Raw genomic sequence first — 19530 nt, forward strand, 5'->3', positions numbered from 1 at the left:
ATCCCGGGTGGGAACAGTATTTTCCTGCCTATGTCGTATTGTCCTCCAATGAGCCACTTCGTGTGTGGATCTGCCGCACGTCCCTTCGTTTTGCAAGTACCACATTAATTGAATTTTTTAGTTACGATGGCAACATCACTACAAGTTGTCTGTGAAGGACGGTGCACACAAGCAGTTTCCGTGGTGTAGCGGTTATCACGTCTGCCTAACACGCAGAAGGTCCCCGGTTCGATCCCGGGCGGAAACACTTTTTCATCACTTTAAGCAAGACTTACTAACATGCATCTGCTACCACCTGTACCCGAAACCTTCGTAATCGCCTTCACGCATCGGACCAGAGTGTCAATTGCTCACGTCGAATAAGAAATTCGTTTGATATTGACGGCGAGCTTTTGCCGCTGACTCAGCCACTGACGTGCGATCAGTTTGCACAAAACGCGAGGGCTCGTCCGGGATTTGAACCCGGGACCTCCTGCACCCTAAGCAGGAATTATACCCATTTTTTTTTTTTTTTTTTTTTTTTTTTGAACCTGTCTCCACTGTTAGGACACTAAGCAGTGTGGTTAGCTGCATTCAACCCCCGTGGCAATGTCTTGCAGTCCTCCAGCTTTGTTGACCACAGTTAGGTGCCTCGATAAGAGGTGGACAGGTGTCGCATCGCTCTCGCCGTCACTTGTTACTACGAATCGTACTTAACGTAGCTTTCTGCAAGCGTCAGTCGAGCTAAGTCGGGCCAAGTCGCATAAGAGGAGCAACAAAATGCGCATTTCCGGTACCGGGAATCGAACCCGCGCCTCCTGGGTGAGAGCCAGGTACCCTAGCCACTTTTTTTTTTTTTTTTTTTTTTTAACGCGTCGGACCAGAGTGTCAATTGCTCACATCGAATAAGAAGTTCATTTGATATTGACGGCGAGCTTTTTGCGCTGACTCAGCCACTGACGTGCGATCAGTTTGCACAAAACGCTAGGGCTCGTCCGGGATTTGAACCCGGGACCTCCTTTACCCTAAGCAGGAATCATACTCCTAGACCAACGAGCGCTGTGACACGGTGATTGCCAATTATTCCAGTCCCTCGATGTCGTCCAGGGTGCCCTGGAAGTCTCGTGTACGCTGGCGGGATGGGGGCGGCCTTCCTGGGCTATCGGTACCTTCATGTAGAGCTGCCGCTGGGCTCGCACTGCTTGCTGCTGAGAAAGTGATTGCTTTTGCTGATATGACTTGCAATAACGACTGCGCGAAACGCCGCTATCTCGTTAGGGGTGCTACGGCAGACACCCTCTCGAGCACCCCGAAGACTTCTTGAGCCCTCGGCTGTGATGGGTTCCAGGCTGACAAAAGAACTGCCGTGTGTGCATTCGCCGACGAGAGAATGGCTGAGGCAAGTTTGAATGAACAAGGATGGATTGTAGGGTCCGTCGTTTCCGTAGTGTGGCGTTTATCACGTCTGCTTCACACGCAGAAGGTCCCCAGTTCGATCCCGGGTGGGAACAGTATTTTCCTGCCTATGTCGTATTGTCCTCCAATGAGCCACTTCGTGTGTGGATCTGCCGCACGTCCCTTCGTTTTGCAAGTACCACATTAATTGAATTTTTTAGTTACGATGGCAACATCACTACAAGTTGTCTGTGAAGGACGGTGCACACAAGCAGTTTCCGTGGTGTAGCGGTTATCACGTCTGCCTAACACGCAGAAGGTCCCCGGTTCGATCCCGGGCGGAAACACTTTTTCATCACTTTAAGCAAGACTTACTAACATGCATCTGCTACCACCTGTACCCGCAACCTTCGTAATCGCCTTCACGCATCGGACCAGAGTGTCAATTGCTCACGTCGAATAAGAAATTCGTTTGATATTGACGGCGAGCTTTTGCCGCTGACTCAGCCACTGACGTGCGATCAGTTTGCACAAAACGCGAGGGCTCGTCCGGGATTTGAACCCGGGACCTCCTGCACCCTAAGCAGGAATTATACCCATTTTTTTTTTTTTTTTTTTTTTGAACCTGTCTCCACTGTTAGGACACTAAGCAGTGTGGTTAGCTGCATTCAACCCCCGTGGCAATGTCTTGCAGTCCTCCAGCTTTGTTGACCACAGTTAGGTGCCTCGATAAGAGGTGGACAGGTGTCGCATCGCTCTCGCCGTCACTTGTTACTACGAATCGTACTTAACGTAGCTTTCTGCAAGCGTCAGTCGAGCTAAGTCGGGCCAAGTCGCATAAGAGGAGCAACAAAATGCGCATTTCCGGTACCGGGAATCGAACCCGCGCCTCCTGGGTGAGAGCCAGGTACCCTAGCCACTTTTTTTTTTTTTTTTTTTTTTTAACGCGTCGGACCAGAGTGTCAATTGCTCACATCGAATAAGAAGTTCATTTGATATTGACGGCGAGCTTTTTGCGCTGACTCAGCCACTGACGTGCGATCAGTTTGCACAAAACGCTAGGGCTCGTCCGGGATTTGAACCCGGGACCTCCTTTACCCTAAGCAGGAATCATACTCCTAGACCAACGAGCGCTGTGACACGGTGATTGCCAATTATTCCAGTCCCTCGATGTCGTCCAGGGTGCCCTGGAAGTCTCGTGTACGCTGGCGGGATGGGGGCGGCCTTCCTGGGCTATCGGTACCTTCATGTAGAGCTGCCGCTGGGCTCGCACTGCTTGCTGCTGAGAAAGTGATTGCTTTTGCTGATATGACTTGCAATAACGACTGCGCGAAACGCCGCTATCTCGTTAGGGGTGCTACGGCAGACACCCTCTCGAGCACCCCGAAGACTTCTTGAGCCCTCGGCTGTGATGGGTTCCAGGCTGACAAAAGAACTGCCGTGTGTGCATTCGCCGACGAGAGAATGGCTGAGGCAAGTTTGAATGAACAAGGATGGATTGTAGGGTCCGTCGTTTCCGTAGTGTGGCGTTTATCACGTCTGCTTCACACGCAGAAGGTCCCCAGTTCGATCCCGGGTGGGAACAGTATTTTCCTGCCTATGTCGTATTGTCCTCCAATGAGCCACTTCGTGTGTGGATCTGCCGCACGTCCCTTCGTTTTGCAAGTACCACATTAATTGAATTTTTTAGTTACGATGGCAACATCACTACAAGTTGTCTGTGAAGGACGGTGCACACAAGCAGTTTCCGTGGTGTAGCGGTTATCACGTCTGCCTAACACGCAGAAGGTCCCCGGTTCGATCCCGGGCGGAAACACTTTTTCATCACTTTAAGCAAGACTTACTAACATGCATCTGCTACCACCTGTACCCGAAACCTTCGTAATCGCCTTCACGCATCGGACCAGAGTGTCAATTGCTCACGTCGAATAAGAAATTCGTTTGATATTGACGGCGAGCTTTTGCCGCTGACTCAGCCACTGACGTGCGATCAGTTTGCACAAAACGCGAGGGCTCGTCCGGGATTTGAACCCGGGACCTCCTGCACCCTAAGCAGGAATTATACCCATTTTTTTTTTTTTTTTTTTTTTTTTTTTTGAACCTGTCTCCACTGTTAGGACACTAAGCAGTGTGGTTAGCTGCATTCAACCCCCGTGGCAATGTCTTGCAGTCCTCCAGCTTTGTTGACCACAGTTAGGTGCCTCGATAAGAGGTGGACAGGTGTCGCATCGCTCTCGCCGTCACTTGTTACTACGAATCGTACTTAACGTAGCTTTCTGCAAGCGTCAGTCGAGCTAAGTCGGGCCAAGTCGCATAAGAGGAGCAACAAAATGCGCATTTCCGGTACCGGGAATCGAACCCGCGCCTCCTGGGTGAGAGCCAGGTACCCTAGCCACTTTTTTTTTTTTTTTTTTTTTTAACGCGTCGGACCAGAGTGTCAATTGCTCACATCGAATAAGAAGTTCATTTGATATTGACGGCGAGCTTTTTGCGCTGACTCAGCCACTGACGTGCGATCAGTTTGCACAAAACGCTAGGGCTCGTCCGGGATTTGAACCCGGGACCTCCTTTACCCTAAGCAGGAATCATACTCCTAGACCAACGAGCGCTGTGACACGGTGATTGCCAATTATTCCAGTCCCTCGATGTCGTCCAGGGTGCCCTGGAAGTCTCGTGTACGCTGGCGGGATGGGGGCGGCCTTCCTGGGCTATCGGTACCTTCATGTAGAGCTGCCGCTGGGCTCGCACTGCTTGCTGCTGAGAAAGTGATTGCTTTTGCTGATATGACTTGCAATAACGACTGCGCGAAACGCCGCTATCTCGTTAGGGGTGCTACGGCAGACACCCTCTCGAGCACCCCGAAGACTTCTTGAGCCCTCGGCTGTGATGGGTTCCAGGCTGACAAAAGAACTGCCGTGTGTGCATTCGCCGACGAGAGAATGGCTGAGGCAAGTTTGAATGAACAAGGATGGATTGTAGGGTCCGTCGTTTCCGTAGTGTGGCGTTTATCACGTCTGCTTCACACGCAGAAGGTCCCCAGTTCGATCCCGGGTGGGAACAGTATTTTCCTGCCTATGTCGTATTGTCCTCCAATGAGCCACTTCGTGTGTGGATCTGCCGCACGTCCCTTCGTTTTGCAAGTACCACATTAATTGAATTTTTTAGTTACGATGGCAACATCACTACAAGTTGTCTGTGAAGGACGGTGCACACAAGCAGTTTCCGTGGTGTAGCGGTTATCACGTCTGCCTAACACGCAGAAGGTCCCCGGTTCGATCCCGGGCGGAAACACTTTTTCATCACTTTAAGCAAGACTTACTAACATGCATCTGCTACCACCTGTACCCGCAACCTTCGTAATCGCCTTCACGCATCGGACCAGAGTGTCAATTGCTCACGTCGAATAAGAAATTCGTTTCATATTGACGGCGAGCTTTTGCCGCTGACTCAGCCACTGACGTGCGATCAGTTTGCACAAAACGCGAGGGCTCGTCCGGGATTTGAACCCGGGACCTCCTGCACCCTAAGCAGGAATTATACCCATTTTTTTTTTTTTTTTTTTTTTTTTTTGAACCTGTCTCCACTGTTAGGACACTAAGCAGTGTGGTTAGCTGCATTCAACCCCCGTGGCAATGTCTTGCAGTCCTCCAGCTTTGTTGACCACAGTTAGGTGCCTCGATAAGAGGTGGACAGGTGTCGCATCGCTCTCGCCGTCACTTGTTACTACGAATCGTACTTAACGTAGGTTTCTGCAAGCGTCAGTCGAGCTAAGTCGGGCCAAGTCGCATAAGAGGAGCAACAAAATGCGCATTTCCGGTACCGGGAATCGAACCCGCGCCTCCTGGGTGAGAGCCAGGTACCCTAGCCACTTTGTTTTTTTTTTATTTTTTTTTTTAACGCGTCGGACCAGAGTGTCAATTGCTCACATCGAATAAGAAGTTCATTTGATATTGACGGCGAGCTTTTTGCGCTGACTCAGCCACTGACGTGCGATCAGTTTGCACAAAACGCTAGGGCTCGTCCGGGATTTGAACCCGGGACCTCCTTTACCCTAAGCAGGAATCATACTCCTAGACCAACGAGCGCTGTGACACGGTGATTGCCAATTATTCCAGTCCCTCGATGTCGTCCAGGGTGCCCTGGAAGTCTCGTGTACGCTGGCGGGATGGGGGCGGCCTTCCTGGGCTATCGGTACCTTCATGTAGAGCTGCCGCTGGGCTCGCACTGCTTGCTGCTGAGAAAGTGATTGCTTTTGCTGATATGACTTGCAATAACGACTGCGCGAAACGCCGCTATCTCGTTAGGGGTGCTACGGCAGACACCCTCTCGAGCACCCCGAAGACTTCTTGAGCCCTCGGCTGTGATGGGTTCCAGGCTGACAAAAGAACTGCCGTGTGTGCATTCGCCGACGAGAGAATGGCTGAGGCAAGTTTGAATGAACAAGGATGGATTGTAGGGTCCGTCGTTTCCGTAGTGTGGCGTTTATCACGTCTGCTTCACACGCAGAAGGTCCCCAGTTCGATCCCGGGTGGGAACAGTATTTTCCTGCCTATGTCGTATTGTCCTCCAATGAGCCACTTCGTGTGTGGATCTGCCGCACGTCCCTTCGTTTTGCAAGTACCACATTAATTGAATTTTTTAGTTACGATGGCAACATCACTACAAGTTGTCTGTGAAGGACGGTGCACACAAGCAGTTTCCGTGGTGTAGCGGTTATCACGTCTGCCTAACACGCAGAAGGTCCCCGGTTCGATCCCGGGCGGAAACACTTTTTCATCACTTTAAGCAAGACTTACTAACATGCATCTGCTACCACCTGTACCCGCAACCTTCGTAATCGCCTTCACGCATCGGACCAGAGTGTCAATTGCTCACGTCGAATAAGAAATTCGTTTCATATTGACGGCGAGCTTTTGCCGCTGACTCAGCCACTGACGTGCGATCAGTTTGCACAAAACGCGAGGGCTCGTCCGGGATTTGAACCCGGGACCTCCTGCACCCTAAGCAGGAATTATACCCATTTTTTTTTTTTTTTTTTTTTTGAACCTGTCTCCACTGTTAGGACACTAAGCAGTGTGGTTAGCTGCATTCAACCCCCGTGGCAATGTCTTGCAGTCCTCCAGCTTTGTTGACCACAGTTAGGTGCCTCGATAAGAGGTGGACAGGTGTCGCATCGCTCTCGCCGTCACTTGTTACTACGAATCGTACTTAACGTAGGTTTCTGCAAGCGTCAGTCGAGCTAAGTCGGGCCAAGTCGCATAAGAGGAGCAACAAAATGCGCATTTCCGGTACCGGGAATCGAACCCGCGCCTCCTGGGTGAGAGCCAGGTACCCTAGCCACTTTTTTTTTTTTTTTTTTTTTTTTAACGCGTCGGACCAGAGTGTCAATTGCTCACATCGAATGAGAAGTTCATTTGATATTGACGGCGAGCTTTTTGCGCTGACTCAGCCACTGACGTGCGATCAGTTTGCACAAAACGCTAGGGCTCGTCCGGGATTTGAACCCGGGACCTCCTTTACCCTAAGCAGGAATCATACTCCTAGACCAACGAGCGCTGTGACACGGTGATTGCCAATTATTCCAGTCCCTCGATGTCGTCCAGGGTGCCCTGGAAGTCTCGTGTACGCTGGCGGGATGGGGGCGGCCTTCCTGGGCTATCGGTACCTTCATGTAGAGCTGCCGCTGGGCTCGCACTGCTTGCTGCTGAGAAAGTGATTGCTTTTGCTGATATGACTTGCAATAACGACTGCGCGAAACGCCGCTATCTCGTTAGGGGTGCTACGGCAGACACCCTCTCGAGCACCCCGAAGACTTCTTGAGCCCTCGGCTGTGATGGGTTCCAGGCTGACAAAAGAACTGCCGTGTGTGCATTCGCCGACGAGAGAATGGCTGAGGCAAGTTTGAATGAACAAGGATGGATTGTAGGGTCCGTCGTTTCCGTAGTGTGGCGTTTATCACGTCTGCTTCACACGCAGAAGGTCCCCAGTTCGATCCCGGGTGGGAACAGTATTTTCCTGCCTATGTCGTATTGTCCTCCAATGAGCCACTTCGTGTGTGGATCTGCCGCACGTCCCTTCGTTTTGCAAGTACCACATTAATTGAATTTTTTAGTTACGATGGCAACATCACTACAAGTTGTCTGTGAAGGACGGTGCACACAAGCAGTTTCCGTGGTGTAGCGGTTATCACGTCTGCCTAACACGCAGAAGGTCCCCGGTTCGATCCCGGGCGGAAACACTTTTTCATCACTTTAAGCAAGACTTACTAACATGCATCTGCTACCACCTGTACCCGAAACCTTCGTAATCGCCTTCACGCATCGGACCAGAGTGTCAATTGCTCACGTCGAATAAGAAATTCGTTTGATATTGACGGCGAGCTTTTGCCGCTGACTCAGCCACTGACGTGCGATCAGTTTGCACAAAACGCGAGGGCTCGTCCGGGATTTGAACCCGGGACCTCCTGCACCCTAAGCAGGAATTATACCCATTTTTTTTTTTTTTTTTTTTTTTTGAACCTGTCTCCACTGTTAGGACACTAAGCAGTGTGGTTAGCTGCATTCAACCCCCGTGGCAATGTCTTGCAGTCCTCCAGCTTTGTTGACCACAGTTAGGTGCCTCGATAAGAGGTGGACAGGTGTCGCATCGCTCTCGCCGTCACTTGTTACTACGAATCGTACTTAACGTAGGTTTCTGCAAGCGTCAGTCGAGCTAAGTCGGGCCAAGTCGCATAAGAGGAGCAACAAAATGCGCATTTCCGGTACCGGGAATCGAACCCGCGCCTCCTGGGTGAGAGCCAGGTACCCTAGCCACTTTTTTTTTTTTTTTTTTTTTTTAACGCGTCGGACCAGAGTGTCAATTGCTCACATCGAATAAGAAGTTCATTTGATATTGACGGCGAGCTTTTTGCGCTGACTCAGCCACTGACGTGCGATCAGTTTGCACAAAACGCTAGGGCTCGTCCGGGATTTGAACCCGGGACCTCCTTTACCCTAAGCAGGAATCATACTCCTAGACCAACGAGCGCTGTGACACGGTGATTGCCAATTATTCCAGTCCCTCGATGTCGTCCAGGGTGCCCTGGAAGTCTCGTGTACGCTGGCGGGATGGGGGCGGCCTTCCTGGGCTATCGGTACCTTCATGTAGAGCTGCCGCTGGGCTCGCACTGCTTGCTGCTGAGAAAGTGATTGCTTTTGCTGATATGACTTGCAATAACGACTGCGCGAAACGCCGCTATCTCGTTAGGGGTGCTACGGCAGACACCCTCTCGAGCACCCCGAAGACTTCTTGAGCCCTCGGCTGTGATGGGTTCCAGGCTGACAAAAGAACTGCCGTGTGTGCATTCGCCGACGAGAGAATGGCTGAGGCAAGTTTGAATGAACAAGGATGGATTGTAGGGTCCGTCGTTTCCGTAGTGTGGCGTTTATCACGTCTGCTTCACACGCAGAAGGTCCCCAGTTCGATCCCGGGTGGGAACAGTATTTTCCTGCCTATGTCGTATTGTCCTCCAATGAGCCACTTCGTGTGTGGATCTGCCGCACGTCCCTTCGTTTTGCAAGTACCACATTAATTGAATTTTTTAGTTACGATGGCAACATCACTACAAGTTGTCTGTGAAGGACGGTGCACACAAGCAGTTTCCGTGGTGTAGCGGTTATCACGTCTGCCTAACACGCAGAAGGTCCCCGGTTCGATCCCGGGCGGAAACACTTTCTCATCACTTTAAGCAAGACTTACTAACATGCATCTGCTACCACCTGTACCCGAAACCTTCGTAATCGCCTTCACGCATCGGACCAGAGTGTCAATTGCTCACGTCGAATAAGAAATTCGTTTCATATTGACGGCGAGCTTTTGCCGCTGACTCAGCCACTGACGTGCGATCAGTTTGCACAAAACGCGAGGGCTCGTCCGGGATTTGAACCCGGGACCTCCTGCACCCTAAGCAGGAATTATACCCATTTTTTTTTTTTTTTTTTTTTTTTTTTTTGAACCTGTCTCCACTGTTAGGACACTAAGCAGTGTGGTTAGCTGCATTCAACCCCCGTGGCAATGTCTTGCAGTCCTCCAGCTTTGTTGACCACAGTTAGGTGCCTCGATAAGAGGTGGACAGGTGTCGCATCGCTCTCGCCGTCACTTGTTACTACGAATCGTACTTAACGTAGGTTTCTGCAAGCGTCAGTCGAGCTAAGTCGGGCCAAGTCGCATAAGAGGAGCAACAAAATGCGCATTTCCGGTACCGGGAATCGAACCCGCGCCTCCTGGGTGAGAGCCAGGTACCCTAGCCACTTTTTTTTTTTTTTTTTTTTTTAACGCGTCGGACCAGAGTGTCAATTGCTCACATCGAATAAGAAGTTCATTTGATATTGACGGCGAGCTTTTTGCGCTGACTCAGCCACTGACGTGCGATCAGTTTGCACAAAACGCTAGGGCTCGTCCGGGATTTGAACCCGGGACCTCCTTTACCCTAAGCAGGAATCATACTCCTAGACCAACGAGCGCTGTGACACGGTGATTGCCAATTATTCCAGTCCCTCGATGTCGTCCAGGGTGCCCTGGAAGTCTCGTGTACGCTGGCGGGATGGGGGCGGCCTTCCTGGGCTATCGGTACCTTCATGTAGAGCTGCCGCTGGGCTCGCACTGCTTGCTGCTGAGAAAGTGATTGCTTTTGCTGATATGACTTGCAATAACGACTGCGCGAAACGCCGCTATCTCGTTAGGGGTGCTACGGCAGACACCCTCTCGAGCACCCCGAAGACTTCTTGAGCCCTCGGCTGTGATGGGTTCCAGGCTGACAAAAGAACTGCCGTGTGTGCATTCGCCGACGAGAGAATGGCTGAGGCAAGTTTGAATGAACAAGGATGGATTGTAGGGTCCGTCGTTTCCGTAGTGTGGCGTTTATCACGTCTGCTTCACACGCAGAAGGTCCCCAGTTCGATCCCGGGTGGGAACAGTATTTTCCTGCCTATGTCGTATTGTCCTCCAATGAGCCACTTCGTGTGTGGATCTGCCGCACGTCCCTTCGTTTTGCAAGTACCACATTTATTGAATTTTTTAGTTACGATGGCAACATCACTACAAGTTGTCTGTGAAGGACGGTGCACACAAGCAGTTTCCGTGGTGTAGCGGTTATCACGTCTGCCTAACACGCAGAAGGTCCCCGGTTCGATCCCGGGCGGAAACACTTTTTCATCACTTTAAGCAAGACTTACTAACACGCATCTGCTACCACCTGTACCCGAAACCTTCGTAATCGCCTTCACGCATCGGACCAGAGTGTCAATTGCTCACGTCGAATAAGAAATTCGTTTGATATTGACGGCGAGCTTTTGCCGCTGACTCAGCCACTGACGTGCGATCAGTTTGCACAAAACGCGAGGGCTCGTCCGGGATTTGAACCCGGGACCTCCTGCACCCTAAGCAGGAATTATACCCTTTTTTTTTTTTTTTTTTTTTTTTTTTGAACCTGTCTCCACTGTTAGGACACTAAGCAGTGTGGTTAGCTGCATTCAACCCCCGTGGCAATGTCTTGCAGTCCTCCAGCTTTGTTGACCACAGTTAGGTGCCTCGATAAGAGGTGGACAGGTGTCGCATCGCTCTCGCCGTCACTTGTTACTACGAATCGTACTTAACGTAGGTTTCTGCAAGCGTCAGTCGAGCTAAGTCGGGCCAAGTCGCATAAGAGGAGCAACAAAATGCGCATTTCCGGTACCGGGAATCGAACCCGCGCCTCCTGGGTGAGAGCCAGGTACCCTAGCCACTTTTTTTTTTTTTTTTTTTTTAACGCGTCGGACCAGAGTGTCAATTGCTCACATCGAATAAGAAGTTCATGTGATATTGACGGCGAGCTTTTTGCGCTGACTCAGCCACTGACGTGCGATCAGTTTGCACAAAACGCTAGGGCTCGTCCGGGATTTGAACCCGGGACCTCCTTTACCCTAAGCAGGAATCATACTCCTAGACCAACGAGCGCTGTGACACGGTGATTGCCAATTATTCCAGTCCCTCGATGTCGTCCAGGGTTCCCTGGAAGTCTCGTGTACGCTGGCGGGATGGGGGCGGCCTTCCTGGGCTATCGGTACCTTCATGTAGAGCTGCCGCTGGGCTCGCACTGCTTGCTGCTGAGAAAGTGATTGCTTTTGCTGATATGACTTGCAATAACGACTGCGCGAAACGCCGCTATCTCGTTAGGGGTGCTACGGCAGACACCCTCTCGAGCACCCCGAAGACTTCTTGAGCCCTCGGCTGTGATGGGTTCCAGGCTGACAAAAGAACTGCCGTGTGTGCATTCGCCGACGAGAGAATGGCTGAGGCAAGTTTGAATGAACAAGGATGGATTGTAGGGTCCGTCGTTTCCGTAGTGTGGCGTTTATCACGTCTGCTTCACACGCAGAAGGTCCCCAGTTCGATCCCGGGTGGGAACAGTATTTTCCTGCCTATGTCGTATTGTCCTCCAATGAGCCACTTCGTGTGTGGATCTGCCGCACGTCCCTTCGTTTTGCAAGTACCACATTAATTGAATTTTTTAGTTACGATGGCAACATCACTACAAGTTGTCTGTGAAGGACGGTGCACACAAGCAGTTTCCGTGGTGTAGCGGTTATCACGTCTGCCTAACACGCAGAAGGTCCCCGGTTCGATCCCGGGCGGAAACACTTTTTCATCACTTTAAGCAAGACTTACTAACATGCATCTGCTACCACCTGTACCCGAAACCTTCGTAATCGCCTTCACGCATCGGACCAGAGTGTCAATTGCTCACGTCGAATAAGAAATTCGTTTCATATTGACGGCGAGCTTTTGCCGCTGACTCAGCCACTGACGTGCGATCAGTTTGCACAAAACGCGAGGGCTCGTCCGGGATTTGAACCCGGGACCTCCTGCACCCTAAGCAGGAATTATACCCATTTTTTTTTTTTTTTTTTTTTTTTTTTTTGAACCTGTCTCCACTGTTAGGACACTAAGCAGTGTGGTTAGCTGCATTCAACCCCCGTGGCAATGTCTTGCAGTCCTCCAGCTTTGTTGACCACAGTTAGGTGCCTCGATAAGAGGTGGACAGGTGTCGCATCGCTCTCGCCGTCACTTGTTACTACGAATCGTACTTAACGTAGCTTTCTGCAAGCGTCAGTCGAGCTAAGTCGGGCCAAGTCGCATAAGAGGAGCAACAAAATGCGCATTTCCGGTACCGGGAATCGAACCCGCGCCTCCTGGGTGAGAGCCAGGTACCCTAGCCACTTTTTTTTTTTTTTTTTTTTTTAACGCGTCGGACCAGAGTGTCAATTGCTCACATCGAATAAGAAGTTCATTTGATATTGACGGCGAGCTTTTTGCGCTGACTCAGCCACTGACGTGCGATCAGTTTGCACAAAACGCTAGGGCTCGTCCGGGATTTGAACCCGGGACCTCCTTTACCCTAAGCAGGAATCATACTCCTAGACCAACGAGCGCTGTGACACGGTGATTGCCAATTATTCCAGTCCCTCGATGTCGTCCAGGGTGCCCTGGAAGTCTCGTGTACGCTGGCGGGATGGGGGCGGCCTTCCTGGGCTATCGGTACCTTCATGTAGAGCTGCCGCTGGGCTCGCACTGCTTGCTGCTGAGAAAGTGATTGCTTTTGCTGATATGACTTGCAATAACGACTGCGCGAAACGCCGCTATCTCGTTAGGGGTGCTACGGCAGACACCCTCTCGAGCACCCCGAAGACTTCTTGAGCCCTCGGCTGTGATGGGTTCCAGGCTGACAAAAGAACTGCCGTGTGTGCATTCGCCGACGAGAGAATGGCTGAGGCAAGTTTGAATGAACAAGGATGGATTGTAGGGTCCGTCGTTTCCGTAGTGTGGCGTTTATCACGTCTGCTTCACACGCAGAAGGTCCCCAGTTCGATCCCGGGTGGGAACAGTATTTTCCTGCCTATGTCGTATTGTCCTCCAATGAGCCACTTCGTGTGTGGATCTGCCGCACGTCCCTTCGTTTTGCAAGTACCACATTTATTGAATTTTTTAGTTACGATGGCAACATCACTACAAGTTGTCTGTGAAGGACGGTGCACACAAGCAGTTTCCGTGGTGTAGCGGTTATCACGTCTGCCTAACACGCAGAAGGTCCCCGGTTCGATCCCGGGCGGAAACACTTTTTCATCACTTTAAGCAAGACTTACTAACACGCATCTGCTACCACCTGTACCCGAAACCTTCGTAATCGCCTTCACGCATCGGACCAGAGTGTCAATTGCTCACGTCGAATAAGAAATTCGTTTGATATTGACGGCGAGCTTTTGCCGCTGACTCAGCCACTGACGTGCGATCAGTTTGCACAAAACGCGAGGGCTCGTCCGGGATTTGAACCCGGGACCTCCTGCACCCTAAGCAGGAATTATACCCTTTTTTTTTTTTTTTTTTTTTTTTTGAACCTGTCTCCACTGTTAGGACACTAAGCAGTGTGGTTAGCTGCATTCAACCCCCGTGGCAATGTCTTGCAGTCCTCCAGCTTTGTTGACCACAGTTAGGTGCCTCGATAAGAGGTGGACAGGTGTCGCATCGCTCTCGCCGTCACTTGTTACTACGAATCGTACTTAACGTAGGTTTCTGCAAGCGTCAGTCGAGCTAAGTCGGGCCAAGTCGCATAAGAGGAGCAACAAAATGCGCATTTCCGGTACCGGGAATCGAACCCGCGCCTCCTGGGTGAGAGCCAGGTACCCTAGCCACTTTTTTTTTTTTTTTTTTTTTTAACGCGTCGGACCAGAGTGTCAATTGCTCACATCGAATAAGAAGTTCATTTGATATTGACGGCGAGCTTTTTGCGCTGACTCAGCCACTGACGTGCGATCAGTTTGCACAAAACGCTAGGGCTCGTCCGGGATTTGAACCCGGGACCTCCTTTACCCTAAGCAGGAATCATACTCCTAGACCAACGAGCGCTGTGACACGGTGATTGCCAATTATTCCAGTCCCTCGATGTCGTCCAGGGTTCCCTGGAAGTCTCGTGTACGCTGGCGGGATGGGGGCGGCCTTCCTGGGCTATCGGTACCTTCATGTAGAGCTGCCGCTGGGCTCGCACTGCTTGCTGCTGAGAAAGTGATTGCTTTTGCTGATATGACTTGCAATAACGACTGCGCGAAACGCCGCTATCTCGTTAGGGGTGCTACGGCAGACACCCTCTCGAGCACCCCGAAGACTTCTTGAGCCCTCGGCTGTGATGGGTTCCAGGCTGACAAAAGAACTGCCGTGTGTGCATTCGCCGACGAGAGAATGGCTGAGGCAAGTTTGAATGAACAAGGATGGATTGTAGGGTCCGTCGTTTCCGTAGTGTGGCGTTTATCACGTCTGCTTCACACGCAGAAGGTCCCCAGTTCGATCCCGGGTGGGAACAGTATTTTCCTGCCTATGTCGTATTGTCCTCCAATGAGCCACTTCGTGTGTGGATCTGCCGCACGTCCCTTCGTTTTGCAAGTACCACATTAATTGAATTTTTTAGTTACGATGGCAACATCACTACAAGTTGTCTGTGAAGGACGGTGCACACAAGCAGTTTCCGTGGTGTAGCGGTTATCACGTCTGCCTAACACGCAGAAGGTCCCCGGTTCGATCCCGGGCGGAAACACTTTTTCATCACTTTAAGCAAGACTTACTAACATGCATCTGCTACCACCTGTACCCGAAACCTTCGTAATCGCCTTCACGCATCGGACCAGAGTGTCAATTGCTCACGTCGAATAAGAAATTCGTTTGATATTGACGGCGAGCTTTTGCCGCTGACTCAGCCACTGACGTGCGATCAGTTTGCACAAAACGCGAGGGCTCGTCCGGGATTTGAACCCGGGACCTCCTGCACCCTAAGCAGGAATTATACCCATTTTTTTTTTTTTTTTTTTTTTTTTTTTTGAACCTGTCTCCACTGTTAGGACACTAAGCAGTGTGGTTAGCTGCATTCAACCCCCGTGGCAATGTCTTGCAGTCCTCCAGCTTTGTTGACCACAGTTAGGTGCCTCGATAAGAGGTGGACAGGTGTCGCATCGCTCTCGCCGTCACTTGTTACTACGAATCGTACTTAACGTAGGTTTCTGCAAGCGTCAGTCGAGCTAAGTCGGGCCAAGTCGCATAAGAGGAGCAACAAAATGCGCATTTCCGGTACCGGGAATCGAACCCGCGCCTCCTGGGTGAGAGCCAGGTACCCTAGCCACTTTTTTTTTTTTTTTTTTTTTTAACGCGTCGGACCAGAGTGTCAATTGCTCACATCGAATAAGAAGTTCATTTGATATTGACGGCGAGCTTTTTGCGCTGACTCAGCCACTGACGTGCGATCAGTTTGCACAAAACGCTAGGGCTCGTCCGGGATTTGAACCCGGGACCTCCTTTACCCTAAGCAGGAATCATACTCCTAGACCAACGAGCGCTGTGACACGGTGATTGCCAATTATTCCAGTCCCTCGATGTCGTCCAGGGTGCCCTGGAAGTCTCGTGTACGCTGGCGGGATGGGGGCGGCCTTCCTGGGCTATCGGTACCTTCATGTAGAGCTGCCGCTGGGCTCGCACTGCTTGCTGCTGAGAAAGTGATTGCTTTTGCTGATATGACTTGCAATAACGACTGCGCGAAACGCCGCTATCTCGTTAGGGGTGCTACGGCAGACACCCTCTCGAGCACCCCGAAGACTTCTTGAGCCCTCGGCTGTGATGGGTTCCAGGCTGACAAAAGAACTGCCGTGTGTGCATTCGCCGACGAGAGAATGGCTGAGGCAAGTTTGAATGAACAAGGATGGATTGTAGGGTCCGTCGTTTCCGTAGTGTGGCGTTTATCACGTCTGCTTCACACGCAGAAGGTCCCCAGTTCGATCCCGGGTGGGAACAGTATTTTCCTGCCTATGTCGTATTGTCCTCCAATGAGCCACTTCGTGTGTGGATCTGCCGCACGTCCCTTCGTTTTGCAAGTACCACATTTATTGAATTTTTTAGTTACGATGGCAACATCACTACAAGTTGTCTGTGAAGGACGGTGCACACAAGCAGTTTCCGTGGTGTAGCGGTTATCACGTCTGCCTAACACGCAGAAGGTCCCCGGTTCGATCCCGGGCGGAAACACTTTTTCATCACTTTAAGCAAGACTTACTAACATGCATCTGCTACCACCTGTACCCGAAACCTTCGTAATCGCCTTCACGCATCGGACCAGAGTGTCAATTGCTCACGTCGAATAAGAAATTCGTTTGATATTGACGGCGAGCTTTTGCCGCTGACTCAGCCACTGACGTGCGATCAGTTTGCACAAAACGCGAGGGCTCGTCCGGGATTTGAACCCGGGACCTCCTGCACCCTAAGCAGGAATTATACCCTTTTTTTTTTTTTTTTTTTTTTTTTTTGAACCTGTCTCCACTGTTAGGACACTAAGCAGTGTGGTTAGCTGCATTCAACCCCCGTGGCAATGTCTTGCAGTCCTCCAGCTTTGTTGACCACAGTTAGGTGCCTCGATAAGAGGTGGACAGGTGTCGCATCGCTCTCGCCGTCACTTGTTACTACGAATCGTACTTAACGTAGTTTTCTGCAAGCGTCAGCGTAGCGTCAGTCGAGCTAAGTCGAGCCAAGTCGCATAAGAGGAGCAACAAAATGCGCATTTCCGGTACCGGGAATCGAACCCGCGCCTCCTGGGTGAGAGCCAGGTACCCTAGCCACTTTTTTTTTTATTTTTTTTTTTAACGCGTCGGACCAGAGTGTCAATTGCTCACATCGAATAAGAAGTTCATTTGATATTGACGGCGAGCTTTTTGCGCTGACTCAGCCACTGACGTGCGATCAGTTTGCAGAAAACGCTAGGGCTCGTTCGGGATTTGAACCCGGGACCTTCTGCACGCTAAGCAGGAATCATACCCCTTTTTTTTTTTTTTTTTTTTTTTTACCACTCGAACGAATATATCTATTGAAAAAAATATTAAAGAATATCCACCACACAGCCACTTCAAAAGAAGTACAGTACTGAAATTAAAATCCTAAAACATGACTATATAATGTAGACTGCTTACTGAAATAAAGGTTAAAAACACGAAAACTTCAGTCCTGGTGTAGAGAAGAAACATACATAAAGGCGGCAAATTCAGAAACAGTATAAAAGAAAATGGCTCACACAGGTGACCTTAGCCAACACCCTCTCTTTCAAATGTCAGGCTAAGCATATTGGCAAAATCATCTCGGAGGCCTGGCAATCGCAAGCGCTGCCAGTAAGCAGTAAGCATGTACTGCCGAAACGCTAGGTGTCCATCCTCTTCATGACAACTGTTGACAAAATGTACGAAATGGCCAATCAACCACATGACGGTATGGAGCTTCGTCCGCGGAAAAAAGGAAGAATCGGGCCGGACGATGATGTCAATAGTATAAGCGGCTTCAGCAGACCTAGTGACAAAAGCAAGTTGTTTCCTGAGCCAACGCCAATTAGCAAGGTGCCCACAGCAGGTGAATCGATGTTCAAGGGTATCCAGGAGACCACACCGAGTACAGGTGTCCGTGTCAGAAAGACCAATACGGTGCAGTCGTACATTGGTGGGAACCAAATTATTTATTACCCTATACCACGTGGACGCCACGGCCATAGAGTGGATCGGCAGACTAACGTTCTTCCAGACGTTCCTCCAGGACACAGATGGAGACGCCAGTTCTATTGGATTGGGACCGGCCAGCCCCTCCCAGCGGGCAATCAAGCCCTTGGTCGTTGGCACCGGTCGCCGCAAGAAGACGTCACCGAGGTAACTCACCGCAATGTAAAATTCCCGAATGTGTTTCAACTTAAAATTGAGGCGTCCGACATCGACAGGTGGAGCAAGGCTCGCCGGACGCACAACAGTAAAAAGCCTGGATGTAATTGAAGTCACTTCTTGCGTAACAATTAGAGTCGTTCGGCGGACGTACAAAGCAGACGCCTTGCGAGTAATGTCAGAGAGGCCCAAGCCTCCGGAGAGACGCGGTTTCGTCATTACCTCGTAACGTAACTTGAATAGGTGGCCCTTCCATATAAACCTGCTAGACAATTGGCGCAACCTTTTCGCCACCATCATGGGAAGTGGGAACAGCTGAGCAACATAATAAGCTTTACATAGGACGTAGGTGTCTAAAATTCTGACTTTTTGCAAAATGGTAGCAGAGCGCTGCTCATGGACCATCAGAGCCCCCTGTATCTTCTCGGTGACAGATTTCCAATTGAGAGCCGCCATTTTTAGAGGACACCGATCAATGATAATCCCCAAGGACGTATGGCGATCGACAAAAGTGGCCCAAGGGACGTCAGCATCGCGAAATCCTCGAATATCAAGGAACTTACATTTACCCTGATTGAGACGCGCTCCAGAGACACGACAGTATGAATCAACTGCCCCTTTCAACAACGGGATATCATCTCGTTGACGGAGGAGAACAACGACATCATCCGCATATGCCTTAACCGAGAGCTTCCCACCAGAGAGGGACATACCCTGAAGCTTGAGAGCAATAGTCCGAAGCAGCGGTTCCAGGGACAAAACGAATAAAGACATAGAGAGCGGACTACCCTGAGGCACTCCGCGGCGGATAGCAATGGGCGGCGTCAGCTGCCCATTGACTGACACCCGAGCTGTTATTCCCCTGTACAAATTGCCAAGAACACCACGTGATGAAGCGTTAAAACCTATTGTACCTAAAACACGATCTAAAAACACATGACTGACGTGATCAAAAGCCTTATAAAAATCAAGGAAGGCAAAGGCACAATGTACGTTTGTAACCGCCGCAACCGAGACAACATCCCGATATTCGGCTACTGGTGTCAGAATAGATCTATCATGAAAACAACATTGATGTGCACCAATCACACCCCGAAGCAGAGAAGACAGCCGGCTATTAAGCGCTCTAGCAGCTGTCTTATAGTCAAAATTCAGCAATGTGAGCGGACGAAGATTGGCAGCAGATAAACGACCAGAGGACTTCGGAATTAAAACAATTTTCCCTACTTTAAAATCGGCAGGCACATCCATCCCTCTGACAATCTCATTTAAAATCTGCGTAAAAATGCCACCCAAAAGAGGCCAAAAACGGAGATAAAATTCTTTAGGCAGGCCGTCTGGACCCGGCGATTTACTGGACGGAGAGCGAGCAATAAAATCGAAAACATCATCTACCTGGAACTCCCGGAGAAATTCG

At 50.5% G+C, this 19530-nt stretch overlaps 12 non-coding genes across 12 annotated transcripts; all 12 read left to right on the plus strand.

Moving 5' to 3' along the window:
* The first annotated feature begins 174 nt into the window (after positions 1–174).
* Positions 175–247, plus strand: Trnav-aac. The gene has a single exon. It is a non-coding gene; the product is annotated as a tRNA-Val (tRNA).
* Positions 248–1648: 1401 nt separating this feature from the next.
* Trnav-aac lies at positions 1649–1721 on the plus strand. The gene has a single exon. It is a non-coding gene; the product is annotated as a tRNA-Val (tRNA).
* Positions 1722–3117: 1396 nt separating this feature from the next.
* On the plus strand, positions 3118–3190 carry Trnav-aac. The gene has a single exon. It is a non-coding gene; the product is annotated as a tRNA-Val (tRNA).
* Positions 3191–4592: 1402 nt separating this feature from the next.
* Positions 4593–4665, plus strand: Trnav-aac. Its single transcript has one exon. It is a non-coding gene; the product is annotated as a tRNA-Val (tRNA).
* Positions 4666–6069: 1404 nt separating this feature from the next.
* Trnav-aac lies at positions 6070–6142 on the plus strand. The gene has a single exon. It is a non-coding gene; the product is annotated as a tRNA-Val (tRNA).
* A 1397-nt stretch (positions 6143–7539) lies between these two features.
* On the plus strand, positions 7540–7612 carry Trnav-aac. The gene has a single exon. It is a non-coding gene; the product is annotated as a tRNA-Val (tRNA).
* A 1398-nt stretch (positions 7613–9010) lies between these two features.
* Trnav-aac lies at positions 9011–9083 on the plus strand. The gene has a single exon. It is a non-coding gene; the product is annotated as a tRNA-Val (tRNA).
* Positions 9084–10485: 1402 nt separating this feature from the next.
* Positions 10486–10558, plus strand: Trnav-aac. Its single transcript has one exon. It is a non-coding gene; the product is annotated as a tRNA-Val (tRNA).
* Positions 10559–11956: 1398 nt separating this feature from the next.
* Trnav-aac lies at positions 11957–12029 on the plus strand. Its single transcript has one exon. It is a non-coding gene; the product is annotated as a tRNA-Val (tRNA).
* A 1402-nt stretch (positions 12030–13431) lies between these two features.
* Positions 13432–13504, plus strand: Trnav-aac. The gene has a single exon. It is a non-coding gene; the product is annotated as a tRNA-Val (tRNA).
* Positions 13505–14901: 1397 nt separating this feature from the next.
* On the plus strand, positions 14902–14974 carry Trnav-aac. The gene has a single exon. It is a non-coding gene; the product is annotated as a tRNA-Val (tRNA).
* Positions 14975–16376: 1402 nt separating this feature from the next.
* Positions 16377–16449, plus strand: Trnav-aac. Its single transcript has one exon. It is a non-coding gene; the product is annotated as a tRNA-Val (tRNA).
* The last annotated feature ends 3081 nt before the right edge of the window (positions 16450–19530 follow it).

This window comes from Schistocerca piceifrons, chromosome 2, assembly GCF_021461385.2.
Source record: "Schistocerca piceifrons isolate TAMUIC-IGC-003096 chromosome 2, iqSchPice1.1, whole genome shotgun sequence".
NCBI lineage: Eukaryota > Metazoa > Arthropoda > Insecta > Orthoptera > Acrididae > Schistocerca > Schistocerca piceifrons.